The sequence below is a fragment of the Myotis daubentonii genome, chromosome 7 (genome assembly GCF_963259705.1).
Source record: "Myotis daubentonii chromosome 7, mMyoDau2.1, whole genome shotgun sequence".
NCBI classification, from domain to species: Eukaryota; Metazoa; Chordata; class Mammalia; order Chiroptera; family Vespertilionidae; genus Myotis; species Myotis daubentonii.
In genome coordinates this window covers 4,207,199-4,223,096 of record NC_081846.1, presented here as the reverse complement: position 1 = coordinate 4,223,096, position 15,898 = coordinate 4,207,199, and the positions used below count along the sequence as shown (strand labels likewise).

At 44.5% G+C, this 15,898-nt stretch overlaps 1 protein-coding gene across 1 annotated transcript in view; it reads left to right on the top strand.

The window, feature by feature from the left end:
- Nucleotides 1-15,898, top strand: part of TMEFF2 (transmembrane protein with EGF like and two follistatin like domains 2) — a 235,259-nt gene that overhangs the window by 45,114 nt on the left and 174,247 nt on the right. The window lies entirely within an intron of this gene.

Genomic DNA, 15,898 nt, shown 5'->3' with positions numbered 1-15,898 from the left:
GGCCTTGGCAGTCCCCTTTGTTCTAGTGGTGGCTGTCCCGGTCCAGCCGTTGGAGCTGCTACTTGGGCAGCTGCTGGGCAGCACTGCCAGCTACCTCGGGAGTTCTAAACTGATTTCAAAGAGAACAGCAATCCGGGCACTCCAGAAACACTGACAGGCCTCTGCTCTCCCTGTTTGATTAGAAGCCATGACCTAGACCTGAAGATTCTAGGGAGTCAGCCTACTCTGTGGACCCAAATGTATGCCTATCTTGAAAAATCTGAGTTTGCTAAAAATCTCACACGCAGTCTTAGTGTTAATAATAATGCTTCAGAATCAGTTATGTAAGCCCAGTGTTGGTAGGATTTTCACAATCATTATTTTTACTTATTTATTTTTAATCCTCACCTGAAGATATTTTTCCGTTGTTGTTTAGAGAGAGTGCAAGGGAGGGAGGGAGAAACATCGATGTGAGAGAGACACATTGATTGGTTGCCTCCTAAACGTGCCCGACCAAGGTCAGGGATGGAACCTTCAACCAAGACCCTTGACCAGAACCAAAACCAGGACCCTTCAGTCCATGGCCTGATGCTCTATCCACTGAGTCAAACCAGCTAGGGCTGTCTTATTTTATTAAACACCCATGCTTTCTCCCCTTTATTCTTTCCTACATGGACACTGCTCCCAAAGCACTGTTGATTTGCCAGGGTGACAAGGACAGTCAGTTTGGTTAATGAAATAAAATTACTCCTCCCAATACGCTCTCTGAGTCAAACACTTGCTGATATTTAAGGTGCCTTCCAGTTTTATATGATCAGCAATATGGAGGCACATGCAATACACAGAGATGATTAGAAAGAGATGCTGATTTACTCATTGCTCCCAAACAAATTAAATAGATGTTAAAATGTATTCAAGTTGATAGGAAGTTCTGTCTGTGGTCCTCAGAAGACACACAGGCACTGAAGTGATTTCTAAATAGAAACTCTCTAGTCTTCTGAATCTGTGGAATTTGGGGAGGAAATATCAGTCATATCTCAATCGGAGACTAATATTAGTCTGCTTACTGCACTAATGTGGAAGTAAATGCTCATGTTAGCAGTACATGCTTGTGTCCTCAAGCCATACCCCCAACCAGACCCATCTCCTCCCCACACACAGCTCTGCCCTGTCCATCAAAGATAGTTGCCACACTGTATGTATTATTTGGTGACTCACACACACACCCCCACCCCCACCCCCATGTACACCTCACATTTCTGTTTGACGCAAGTCATGAACCTGGATTCTAAGTACTGAAATGCAACATGGCCGCATCAAGAACGTTGACTTCTCGAATTAAAGGACCCCTAGAGCCCCTGGGACACATAGAAAACCTTCCCATTTTCAAAGCAACCAGGTCTCTAATCAAACCTGGTTCATGGCATTAGCATTGCATTTAATTTCTTCTGCCTTCAAATTTAAGATGCAAGCATTCACCCTCCCCTCCACCGTGAGGGAATGCGAGTTGGTTTTGATAAAACTGTATCTAAAGCGAGGAAGCTATTGTATGTGGACTTACCCATTGGATGTGGGCCAGCAGTCTGGTGGGTCCCCCCCGTGGGCATCGGCCGCCTCCTGCACGCTCGATAGCATCAGCACTCTCGCCCTATTCGAGCACACGGCGTCTCAAGCACTGGAATGTACATCAGCATCTGTGGCAGATCAGCATCTTTCAACAAGCAAACACTGTAGACCGTCTAGTCTAGAGTATGCATTTTTCATAGCACAGGTGTGGATTTCTCCCCCAGGACATGAGGATGGTAAACCAACAGATATTAGCCATCATGAGTTATGATCTGTCTTCTGAATGTTGATTTTAGATGGTCTAATTAGAATGTCACGTGGTTGACAGAATGCATGATGGGCAGCCTGCTCAGTAGTGGTTGGTCTGCCGTGAACAGGGCAACGCTGACACTGGCACCTGCCCATTGGCCCGCATTAGTGAGTCTGCACATGATGATGCGTTGGCGACTGTGCGTGGAGCACTGGCTATGACTAATACATCAGCAGATGCAAAGTGAATATGTACCAGGGAAAATGTGGTGGGGAGTTGGGTGCAAAATTATCCATGAAAATAAATAATTTTTCAAAAATAATACCATTAATGCCCGGCTGGTGTGGCTCAGTGGTTGAGTGCTGACCTATGAGTCAAGAGGTCACGGTTCGATTCCCAGTCAGGACACATGCCTGGGTTGTGGGCTCGATTCCTAGTGTGAGGTGGGCAAGAGGCAGCCGGTCAATGATTCTCCATCATCATTTGATGTTTCTATCTTTCTCTCCCTCTCCCTTCCTCTCTGAAATCAATAAAAATATATTAAAAAATAATAATACTATTATTTAGGTATATCATGCAGTATAAAATGCATTCAAACTATGTATGTTAACATTAAGAATTACATGACAGTATAATTTGGTTTAGTCTCTATCTTTTCCTCATATGTAAAATGTATTTCTTTTATAGTGGCCTAATATATCTATTGAACAAATAAGCTAATTCTTAGACGTATAATATTACCAAGAGTAATGATTCAAATATTTAAATGTAGCTCTCTAGTGACTATTGAAGTAATTTCTTAAAGTTAACATTGACATACAGTTTAAATGAGATGTCAAATTAATATTTTTATGCATAAGATTCTAAATTGTAAGGTTCTAAAGGCAACTTGTCGATGACCGGCTCATCCTTACTGTGCATACTGATTAATCTCCTGCACCAAGGTTTTGATGAACTTTCCAAGTATAGTTGTCTCTGCTTAGAATGATAGTTATAAAATAATAACTATTTCAACATACTCCAGTTATTTAATATCAGTGGCCTGTAGGTCATTGCAACATAGCTCTTTTGTTCATGTTAGACAAACACAGTTATTAGTTAAATAAACCAGGCATCATTAACGCATCAAATGGTTCCGAGATTAATAAAAAAAATTTCTTTTTTACTAATCTATCATCTATTCTGACTTCTATTAAGATAAATATTTAGTGACCATCTGCTTTGTGCAGGCACCGTTCTAGCTACCTTCATGGATGCTATCATTGCCAATTTCTATAACAACCCCGAATAAGACGCTTTGCAGTTGAGAAGAGCAGTCTGTTCCGAGGCCACTCATTACGTTTACAGCAGCACAAAACCCTTTTCTGCACGACCTTAGGAACAATTGCAGCAGCCATGGCGCCAAGTAACTCCGCGCCCATAAAACAAGCTGGTGGGAAGTCTCTGATTCCGGTGCCTACTCTAGTCCTTTAAAAATGGACTCGATATGGAGGCAAAGATACTCTGTCCTCATGTAGCCCATCTTAAAGCAAGCCGTGCTTTAGTATTTGCCAACACAAAGGACAGCTCTCCACAGTCCCTCACGGATGTCCCAGTGTTGTCCTGGGCTTGACAGTGTGGATCACTGGGTTATGCATGACGTAAAGATGGGCAGCTGCCCAGGTGCACTGCGTTCTAGATTCTGCATGAATGCATCATTCCTCTGCGGGAGCACGTTTCTCCGGTTACCACCCCATAACTGGTATTATGGGACCTCCAGCCCCCCTCCTCCCTGAACAAATCTTCCCCGGCCACCCTAAGCCCCTAAGGACACGGCTCACACGATTCCTGAGCAATTACCTGCAGGCAGCATGGAGCAGTCACCGCTTCTCCTGCTTTCATGGCCCAGCTCTCTTTGGTCAGACACAGCTCCGGACGCCAGGAGCAGGCCTGCTAGGGGTCCAGCTTCCACCCAGCGCGCTGCCACCTGCCCATGCTGCCCACGGGCAGACTGCAAGCCCTCGTCACTCTAGCCACCCAGCAGGAGTGGGCCGCGTCCTCTGGGCATTTCCCAGTACCAGAGCAGGGTGTGTGTGAGAGCAGCTCAGTCCTTAGTTTCTGCTTGCACCTCTAGCCTAGAGAACTCACCTCTGAAATCAACCTCCAAACTCCAGCCATCTCCATTTTTATTTTCACCAAAAAATTTAAAATCTCACCTTTCTCTGTTTCCCCTACAATTTCTCAGTCAGCACATTTGTTCCTAGACTCAGGCTGCAGATACCTCACAGTGAAGCTGTGAGAACAGAATGCTTGGCTTCTCACAACAGTTCCCACCAGCAGGCACGGTGGGCAGCTGGCAGTGTCCCTGCGTCTGTGGTCTGCCATGTGGCTGGACGTGGCGTCCCCTGGGGGACCTTTCACAGATGCCCGATTCCTGCGCTCGTAGCCCAGATCATAAGTCCTCTCTTGGGGAGAAAAACTCAGAGGAAATAGCGTGGTGTGGCCCCCTGCATCCTGAACTTTCTAAAGAGAATGACGGGGTGCATTTGCACGGAACTGAGCCCTTTCTCCAGGGCCATGGAGCAGGGGCGGGACTTGCACCTGAGGATAAAGGAGAGGCTGAGGGAGCTTCCCCTCCTCCCTCCACTTGCTCGCTGGGAGGTTAATAGGCCCCAATGCAGAAGGCATGTGTGAGCTACCCACCGCTCATACTGTGGGGGGGGTGTCTAAGGAGCATTTTCAGTGGCTTGAGTGTGAGACAGGTGACCCCATCAGTAAAAAAACGAGTGGAGCAAAGAACTTAGGGTATAGTGTGAGGGCGGGGTGTACCTGTGTGAGGGTGGGGTGTACCTGTGTGAGGGCGGGGTGTACTTGTGTAAGGGCGGGGTGTACCTGTGTAAGGGTGTGGTGTACCTGTGTAAGGGCGGGTGTACTCGTGTAAGGGCGGGGTGTACCTGTGTAAGGGTGGGGTGTACCTGTGTGAGGGTGGGGTGTACCTGTGTGAGGGTGGGGTGTACCTGAGGGTGGGGTGTACCTGTGTGAGGGTGTGGTGTACCTGTGTGAGGGCGGGGTGTACCTGCGTGAGGACGGGTGTACTTGTGTAAGGGCGGGGTGTACCTGTGTGAGGGCGGGTATACCTGTGTGAGGGCGGGGTGTACCTGTGTGAGGGCGGGGTGTACCTGTGTGAGGGCGGGGTGTACCTGTGTGAGGGCGGGGTGTACCTGTGTGAGGGCGGGTGTACCTGCGTGAGGGCGGGGTGTACCTGCGTGAGGGCGGGGTGTACCTGCGTGAGGGCGGGGTGTACCTGCGTGAGGGCGGGGTGTACCTGCGTAAGGGCGGGGCGTATTTGGTAAGTGTATGGTATACCTGTTCTGTGGATCGCTGTGGGATAATTATGCGCCAGAGGATACACCAAAATCACCCTGCAAGTGACGGTTTTAGTTTCTGTTACTGCGATTAGTCAAACATTGTAAAGAGCCTCCCACCAGACAGTGTTGGGCCGAGCCAGGGAGGGTTTTGCCAAATCAAAGCTTAATTAAGACAAATGCGGTTTACCAGGCTGGTCCTAGTGTTCAGGGGCATGACGACACCAGGTCGCTGCCTTTTTCCTTCGGTCAGTGCATGCCTATGTGTTATTGTCAATAATAATTCCGTCAGGTCACTGTTCTTGTTTGTATATATTTTAAAGACACAGTTTGGTAACTGAGTTTCCATTGGGAAAAACACACACAGAGATTTAAAAAAACACAGAAGGTAATGTGGTTGCCTTATTTCCTCACTAATTAACTTTTAATTGATTTTTCAACCATATAAATGGTTGATGAACAAGATATGTCTCAAAAAATCACAAATGGACCTTATACATATCACCTCTTACTAGTGTATGGCCAAAAAACATTGGTTTCCAGAGCTTTAAGTGAGATTGCTCTATGAGGGACTTTCAGGACCAGTCAACATTAGGTAAAAGTAGTACTTAATGAAGGCACCAAAATATTAATTTTTTGCAGTTGAATATTAGTCACAAAATTATAAAATATTTTGCTTTCATTGGATCAAGTCTTTAGTCACCTCCTTCACCAAAAATTGTATACAAGAATATGATGGTAAGCATATGGTATACTTATCATGACATCTTCTCTCATTGGAGTGTGTGACGGCAACACACTTCACCCCGGTTGCTGACTGAACGTTAGGGGACGGTAAGCTAACCATTACCGTCGTCACCACGAGCACTGACTTGGAGTCCATTGCGTGATGCCAGTGTAGAGAGGACTTCACCAACTAAGCTCTTCCTCTGAACTTCCTTTCTAAGGCAGCTCTTGGCGTCCATATGCCCCTAACATCCCCTCCCCACCGTCTTAGTTCAAAGCTCCATTTCTTCAAATTATTAGAAATCCACCGGAAGAGTCTTTTTCTCTCATAGAGAAAAAGCCTAAACGAAGCTTAAAAGACAGAACAAGTGTAATTGGAGCCTTTTCTTCAAGTCCTCCTCCTGTGGACACACACCCACTCCCACATATTTTTGGAGGCAGAAGAGCACCGCTTGCTTTTTGTGCAAATTAAATTGCGAGGAAGAGCACACTGTTGCTGGGAAGCTGAGAGACACTCACCGGGCTCACAAGTGCTTTTGGAAAAGCTTTCACCGAATGTCATCCCGAGGGAGCAGCACCCGCCGCCCCCGGGCCTACAGGCGACCCCGGAAACCTCTTAGACAGTGAGCGGGATCTGAAGGCAGAATTGGGGGCCTGAGGATTGTGGTCACAGCGTGGTTGGTGGGTTGTGGTCATGGGAATAAGTCATTGTCTTGTTTCTTCTCCCTCCTCTTTGTGGTTTCCTTGTCATTCTACAAAGCCGGAGGGGCGGTGGGACCACGGGGCCTCCTGGACACAGGAGATAGTCTACAAGTACAGTTGTTGACATTTTTCCACAAACCTCCGCTCTCGGCTTGTCTTCTCTTGAGGGAATGTGGGTCTCGGCAGCATGACTAGCTCTGCCAGGAAAGGACCCTAAATAAAGTCGGGACAAACACGGGGCTTTCCTTCCAGAGGCAGACAGAGCTCTGTGCAGCCGCACTCCCTCCCCGACCAGGTTAATCTCCGCCTGCGTTCACTCTGCCTGCGTTGCCTCAGAACAAACACATTTAAAATGTGTCCTTTGGCCACTGGGATGCCCTCAGATCACTCACTGTAGCATTCTCCCCTAACAATGAAGAGGAAAGTGTTTGTTTGTTTTATGTTAATCCTCACCCCCCCCCCCCCAGGATATTTTCCATTGATTTTTTAAAAATATATATTTTATTGATTTTTTACAGAGAGGTAGGGAGAGGGATAGAGAGTTAGAAACATCCATGAGAGAGAAACATCGATCAGCTGCCTCCTGCACACCTCCTACTGGGGATGTGCCCGCAACCAAGGTACATGCCCTTGACCGGAATCGAACCTGGGACCCTTCAGTCCGTAGGCTGATGCTCTATCCACTGAGCCAAACTGGTTAGGGCTTCCATTGATTTTTAGAGAGAGTGGAAGAGATGGGGAGAGACCGAGAGAAACGTGGATGTGAAAGAGACACATGCATTGGTTGCCTCCCGCACATGCCCCAACCAGGGCCAGGGATACAGCCTGCAACCTGCAACTGAGGTCCATGTCCTCGACCGGAAGTGAACCTGCCACCCTTCTGTCTGAGGGCCAACACCCTAACCATTGAACAAACAGGCAACACAGTTCCACGTGGACAAGGAGATCACAGGCCGGGAAACCGCGACTCCAGATGTGTCCTTCCCTTGTCAGACTTCTGTAACATGTCAAGTGTGGGAAGGAGGACAGGTCAAGGACACAGAAACCTGCAGGGACAGACACCTCAAGTTCATTCCTGGACTGCCGATCAAGTGTAAGGTGGTAATATCTGATCACCCACCTTCGCCTTCGGGGACATCATTTTTTTAAAAAAATATATTTTTATTGATGTCAGAGATGAAGGGACAGGGAGAGAGAGATAGAAACATCAATGATGAGAGAGAATCATGGATCGGCTGCCTCCTGCATGCCCCCCACCAGGGATCGAGCCCGCAACCTGGGCATGTGCCCTTGACCGGAATCAAACCTGGGACCCTTTAGTCCACAGGCCGACACTCTGTCCACTGTGGGACATCACTTTATAGTGGGAGCTGGGCACCCTTTCTGGTCTGGCACTGGGCCTTCAGAATGGGTGTTCCACTTGGGCAAACGGCATGGCTGCTTTCCCACATGCAGTAGTGACAGAATCTTAAAGTCGGCGGTTTTCTTCGTGGTGCTGCTGGAAAGAGCGGAACGGTCCAGTCCGTGGGACTTGTCCTTGAACCCGAGCCCCATCGGTTCTCCCTGCCGCCGGCACGTGCGCCTTGGCCGCGGCGCTGGGGAAGCTGATGGCGCTTCCCCCTCATTACGAGCAATTCTCCCAAGCGCGAGAGACAGACGCTCCCTAATTGAGGAACAGGCATGACCGATGAATTTTCATGAGTTTATTCGTCCTGGAATTTTTCTTCATAATGAAGTCAGCTCATTATATTAAAAATGTATATCACAACGGAAGCCGTTTTGTAAAACAGGCATTAATACCGCACAGTGGCTGCTTATTTGCACCTTGGGGATGGAAGACCACAGAGCAAACTGCTTACTGCTTGAAAAATCAGAGCCGTCCAGGAACTAATGGCTGTGGGACAGGAAGTGAGGCGATGCCGCCACTGGACCCCAGGCAAGTGGCTGGGTTTGGTTATAATGAGGTTGGAAGGGTCAGTTGCAATTGAATCAAGAGGCAGCACAATTGCATATTAATTCTCTTTATTGTTCGTTGAAAATGAAACATGAAGGAAGATAATTGAGGGGCAGTGCTTGTCATTATAAGCCTTTTGAACTCCGGTATGCTCCTTCTAGCCCCCTGTGTGTAGCCTCTGTGATTTAGCCTTGGCCGTAACTATTAGATACCAGTTTGTAGCTTTTATATGTGTTCCTGCTTGTTTCTGCGGCTACTGGTACCGATAATACTGGAATGGGAAGTCTTGAAGCTATTTTTTTTATTTTTTAAAAATATATTTTATCAATTTCATAGAGGAAGGGGGAGGAAGAGAGAGATAGAAACATCAATGATGAGACCCATTGATCAGTTGCCTCCTGCATGCCCCCTACTAGGGATCAAGCCCCCAACCCAGACATGTGCCCTGACCGGAATCAGTGACCTCCTGGTTCAAAGGTCGATGAACCTTTGAGAAACACCAGCCAGGCGTCTTGAAGCTATTTTAAAGACGAAGGGCACTCCCCCAAAAGCAGCGACCTAAAGTGGAGTCCGATTGTGAGTTCTTTATATATCCATACTATCTTAATGACGCCTCCTGGTACGTTCCTCTGGTTAAAAATAAAAACTGCATATGAGGTCTTGAGAATTAAAGCCGGAATGCTTATGTTTTCTTTATTGTAATTACACCAACATTGCTGAGCTCTCACTAGCCTGGAATGGGAAGTGCTTCAGGGGTAATCACCAAATCATTAATTTGCCATTGAGTGCTCTGATGCAAGGTTCTCTAGCCAGGATTTATTTTCCAGCAGTTTCTCGGAAGACTTTTTTTTTTAACTGAGAAAAAGGCCTTTTGATAGCACACGCATACATTCATAGGACGTTAAACAAGATGTAGTATAAAATCTTAACAATAACAAAAAATGTAAAAGAAAGCAAAAGGAAACCGGCATCTATTGTGACTGCCTGAGAGCTGGTGGGTTGCCTGGCTGCCGGGGTGGTGGTGGAACAGGAGGCGAAGGGCACCATCACTGCTAATGACTGAGAAGTAAGCACAGCGCACGCCCCCCCCCCCCGCCCCCCCAGGAGCCTGCACCCTCAGAGGCCAGTCAGGACAGCCTTCCCCTAATTCTTCGACTCAGTTGCTTGTTCATGGGTCACCTCTTACATTTTCACTTTTCAAAATTTAAAAATTATTCTTGATTTACAGGCTCTGCACATGATTACTGGCCTGTCCCCACCAACAATACTTGTTTTGAAATAAAAATGCAAATGTTCCAAGTGAGCCTGGATGACAATGGACCATTTCCTACTGTTGACGCCTGGGGAGGTGTCCGTGGAGCCAGAAGCAAGCTATCACTTGTACCTCCAAACAGAAACGCAAGGCCAGCCTCCCAAAAGGTGGCAGAGGGCACCGGGAGGTAGAGGGAGAAGGTGCAGGTGCGGGCCCTTCGCTGCTGCCGGCACGCCTCTGTGCGTGGAGAGCCCTCACTTGATGGAGCTGGTGGGCTGGGTTTTCATAACCAAGAAAAGCCGTTTAGAAAAGACAGACACAAGTACCTTACGTTTCTGCTTGCGACAGGTAGTACGTTGGGCATACGTATCCAGAAAATCCGACAAGGTGATTCTTGGCACAGTGCCGGTTCCCCAGAGTGGCCTGGCATTCTCTGTGCAATGCCCACTGTCTCCTTGCTACCACCGCCTTCACGGTGGGCACAGCGGCAGGAGGGAGGCAAAGCCAGGGCACTCAAGAGGTGGGGGTGGGAGGAGCCATGGGCTCCTTGTGCTAAAAGAGAACCACAACATTTTTATATGAGGACCCGAAGCAAGTACTGACTGGAACCTGACCTGGAGACTGAAGATGTCTACCTGAGTCATAATCACAAGGCCCCAAACTGATGTTTGGCCAATCATTTTAAAAGGACACGTGCAGTACTTTTCTCTAATGGAGAAAGAGAATTACACATAGAGATGTTCTTTTTGGAACCGCTAAGTAAAAATGTATCGAAGTGGTTTTAAATTTGATGGGCAGTTACCTGTTGAAACTGCAGTACAAAGTATCACTTAAAAAAAAACCCTAGTCCGCCTGGCATGGCTCAGTGGTTGAACATTGACCTATAAACCCGGTCACAGTTCAATTCCCGGGCAGGGCACATGCCCGGGTTGTGGGCTCGATCCCCATTAGGAGTGTGCAGAAGGCAGCCGATCAATGATTCTCATTGTTGATGTTTCTGTCTCTTTCACCTTCTTCTTTCCTCTCTGAAATCACTAAAGATACATTAAAAAAGCACAACAACCCTAAGTAACCCATTTGTCCCATCAATGAACACGATTAGGAAATATTTATACACTGTAATTATAAGCAACAAAGCAGTATTTTATATTTTTTTACTCTTTACACAATGCAAAATGAGGAAAATATGAGCCCATAAAATTACACACAAATAATGTATCTACAAAGTATTAAATTACAGAGAGTGAAAGCCCGATTGTTGGGCAGATAGATAGATGCCAGAGGTCCGTGCTTCTGCCAAATTGAACTCTGCATCTATCTCATTAACCATAAGTGGCATCTGCTAACAGCACCCTTGAGAGGTGGTATCTAGATAATAATATTCTTACCAGTAAACTCAACGCAGAATAAGGAAGATTTTTTTTTTTTTTTTGATTTGAGAGAGTTGCTGGAAAATGTGCAATTGGAAAATAATTTACACATGCAGACGCACACACAAATTACAGGCTGTCGCCGTGGCGCTTTAGAAAGCTTACAAATTCAGAAAATAGGATATTCACATTCTCTCAATGAATCCAAAGTGTAGACCCACGTGACTGAGCAGATGACTAAGCAGACTCGGGAGAAGAGCTTGCAAATCGGACTGTGGGGAACGCTCTGACATCAGGCTCCAAAAATCTAACATGATTATCACTTAAAGAAAGTCAGCGTGAGAAATTAATTAAACTTCTCGGGCCATTGATTTTTCTAGTCCTCAGACCCATTCCTTCCTCCACGCCCATGCGCCGTTGTGTTATAATCTAGCCCAGTGTCAGAAATATGTTACAGGGACTCTAAGAACCGGACCTGGGCTTTCCGTTACCTTTCCGCACTATTTTTACCTGCCAGGAGCCTCTCCTCTTCTGAGAATAATCTAGTTTTTCCTAACGAGAAAGACCTGAAGCTTCCTAACAGTTGCTGCATGGGGATGGCACCTTGCATGGTGGCAGGATTTTGTTTTGTCTTGTGTGATGTTTACAGTTTTGTGCCTGCTCTGTGGTCTTGTTTTCATGTATTTGCCTTTGTGAAGTCATTCTCTCCAGATGTCAGTGATAGCAACACGGAAGTACACCTGCTGTGTGTCACTCCCCTGCCACCAGGTGGTTGAGGGGGCTGTTTGGTTAACCGGTTGTCTTATCCAACCCGAGAAGCCCCTTTTCCATGGTTTCTTCATCTTACAAAGGGTTCCAGCTTCCAGCAGTGTCACATTGGCATAATAAGAGCACCTTTCTAGGACACTTCCTGCGTCCTCTCTATTCTCAGTTCTGGAGGTAAAAGGAAAGTTTTGATCACTGCGACAACCCTAAATATATAGCTGAGAGCTGAGGCACACAGAAGATAAGAAACGTCTCCCCAGTAGCACATCTGGGAAGTGGCCAAGTCAGGGTTTGAACACGAGCAGCCGGTGTCTAGAATCTATGACCTTAGCCACGACTCTGTTCCCTCTTACACAGAAACTTCCTCATGTTTTTTTCAATTATACAGAAGAGACCTTCCCAAAAGGTTCAGATGGGTGTTTTGTCCTATGACGGACCTACTACTTTAAAAATGCCAAGGTTTTATTATTGGAATCACTCTGATTCTGAGCATAATATAGATTTTTAAAAATGCTACTACCAAGGTCATATAAAAACAAATATCTTATTAAAAAATATCTTAAAATTGGCACTTTACATGACCATATTCTCTTTGCATTCTCTTTTCAGCTTAGTATTTTATAGTAAAATGAAATGTGTGTATATTTAGAGGTTCCTATAGACAATGACAATAGGTTCCATTCAATAAGTATTTTAGGTAATACATAGTCAGAAGCATAGATACATAATTGTGTTTTACAATGAAAAGTTTTGTTTTAAAATTAAACTACATAGTCGACTTTCAGAAGAAGACAAAATCAAATTTCTTATGTTAAATAATGTCAGTGTGAAATGATTAATAATGTTAAATATTGTTAAATAGTTTAATGTTCTATGTACTATGACTAGCACTATACATGCACTTTTGCATCCTTAGAAAATGAGTTTTATTCTATTAAAAATGTTTATCTAGTTTCCCCTTCAAAAAGAGACTATTTCAGAAAATTATATCCATTTCTTCAAGTATATTTGCTTCATTAAAAACCTCTCAAATGTGTATTTTTTTAAAATTGCTAGAAAGCTCCCAAATTGTAAATTAGTCATTATTTGGCCTTTAATTATTATAATCATCCCATCAGAAGAGCTGACTTGCGCAAAGTCAAATTAGAAGCAATCCCACAGACGAATATCACGCTTAATAGGGAAACTAGATGTCAAACCACCTGCTTATTGACATGTGGAGCATTATTTTCTCTCCCAATAAGTAACTAGAAAAACTAAATGAAAACAAAGCAATTCTTCCTTTGTCCTCACTGCATTTAAACAAGTGACTTACTGTTTGGCATTTACTTCCTCTCACGCTAGAACAAGATGCAAAGTATTATCAGATCTGCCTTGAAATACACACACACACACACACACACACACACACACAGCCACAACACAAATATGTGAATGCAGCCAGTGCTGTGATTGTTTACAGAACAAAGGATATAATCAAGTTACAAGGAGTCCGGGAAACAGTTCTGTAACAGTACTGTGGGAGGAGAGCCAGGTACGCTCTCCATTACTCGACAGAGAGCGTGGGATACTCAGAGAAAACAAGATGGAACGGGAATAAAAGGATGGAAAATTTTAAATGTCAAATAGATCCATTTGACAATCCTTTAGTATCATGCCCTTGACGATTAGGAAAAATTAATTTTTATTCTTAAAAAAGAACAGAAAAAGGAGGAGAAACTTTCCCAAGTTCTATTTAACAATGAAGTCAGAAAATGAGGTGATGTTGATGGTGACAATTTGGGAAGGACTGTATGCCCTTATGAATGAGAGTTTTTATGTTCACCTTAGTGTACTGGAAAAGAAATCCCCCACCCCCAAGTTAGGTGTTGCCTGCCGGATGAATCAGATTTATAATTTTATAAGTGTTTTGATATCAACTGAGTTTACCAAATAATTAAATAATACGTGTAGTTATTTTGTAATGTAAGTGTTTGTGTAAACACGTAGCTAAAAAGTATTTTAATGGGATACATATTGGCCTAAGAACAGGACATTATGAAGTAAAAAAACATGTGAAATAATCAGCTGTAATGTACATATGATCTTTCATTCTAAATTGAGACTGTTGAAAATATCACTAAAATGAGACTGAAGGTCTTTTATGCGTCAAAGAAATCACTTGATAAATGCAGACAGTGCTACAAGAAGGTGCTTCTACTACTTGGAAATTAGCAAAAATTTGTGGTTGTCATGGGGATACTTAAATTACAGAAATAAATAAATCAGGATATAATGAATATAATGAATTTTTCTTGAAGTTCAACTGATGCAGGGTTAAAGCATATTTATTATATGAATGTCTAGCCACCCGTGATATTAAAAAAGATGAATAGCAAATTTGCAATATATTTAAATTAGGCAAATCTTGTCATTGAAGTCCTCAGCAAATACAATAAAGTTTAGTTACTGATGATTTTAATTTTCAAACGTGGTTTTGCATAAATAAATATACAAGTACATTTATAAAAATAATGGCTGATTTTGGGTATTTTTTGCATTTTTTAAATTATATATTTTTATTGATTTCAGAGAGGGAGGGAGAGGGAGAAAGATAAAAATATCAATGATGAGAGAGAATCATTGATTAGCTGCCTCCTGCACACCCCCTACTGGGGATCAAGCCCACAACCTGGAATTGAACCTGGGGTCCTTGGATCTTCAGGCTGACTGAGCCAAACCAGCTATGGCTGCATTTTTTAAAAAATATATTTTATTGATTTTTCACAGAGAGGAAAGGAGAGGGATAGAGAGTTAGAAACATCGATGAGAGAGAAACATCAATCAGCTGCCTCCTGCACACCTCCTATTAGAGATGTGCCCGCAACCAAGGTACATGCCCTTAGCCGGAATCAAACCTGGGACCTTTCAGTCCGCAGGCCGATGCTCTATCCACTGAGCCAAACCGGTTAGGGCTGGCTGCATTTTTTAATAGGAACAAAATAAATCAAAGTGGATATAATGGTCCACATACATTAGACATTACATGATGTATAAAACATTGCTCCAATGCTGAGCAGTAGACCACACCTTCAGGGGAGAATTTAGCAGCTTACACATGCCCAGCTGTGCTACAGACTCTAAGTCAGAGAAACAACAGAGCTAGAGTACGTTAGAGAAGCAGATCAGGCAAATCAGTGAACAATATGGGTGTTTTTAAAAAAGTGAAGGGTTACAGGGGTTGGTAAGGTCTGTGGTAAAATAAAGAGTCCATGCCTTGTCTAAATGAGCAGGTTAAGTCGGCTAAGAGTTGTCCTGTGTGAGTTTGAATCCACACATGCTAGATGTCATTTTTTTCACAGGAAGCTGAAGATCTAGATTTTTATACAAAAATTCCTAATTTTTCAATGTGGGCAAGTGATATAAACATTGAAATCATCTAGTGCGCCACAAAAGAACTACCATTACTTTCTTAGAGGTCTTTTTTAAATTAATTTTTAAAAAATATATTTTTATTGATTTCAGAGAGGAAGGGACAGGGTGGGAGAGATAGAAGCATCAATGATGAGAGAGAATCATCGATCAGCTGCCTTCTGCACACCCCACACTGGAGGTCGAACCCACAACCCAGTCATGTGCCCTTGACCGGGAATCCAACTGTGACCTGGTTCATAGGTCGATGCTCACCCACTGAGCCCCGCCAGGCAGGCCTTTCGTAGAGGTCTTTATATGGAGATGTTCTTAGTAAGTAGGCTAAACTCTGCTCAATGAGGGGGTTCGTTGGTTGGAATCTGGGGGTGTTTCTCCGTCATGGGGTTGGGAATATGAAGTAGTCCGCCGCGCTTCATCCGTGGTGGCTTCCAGTAAATGGCAGCTCCTCTTGCCTGAAGATGGAAGTCTGACCTTCAGAAGTCCTCTAGCTCCCAGGTGCACCCCTGACACATCCTGCCAGTTCTTGTACTCTCGACCCTGGACTATTTTTTATAGTTAACTGTTGTTACGGTTCACAAT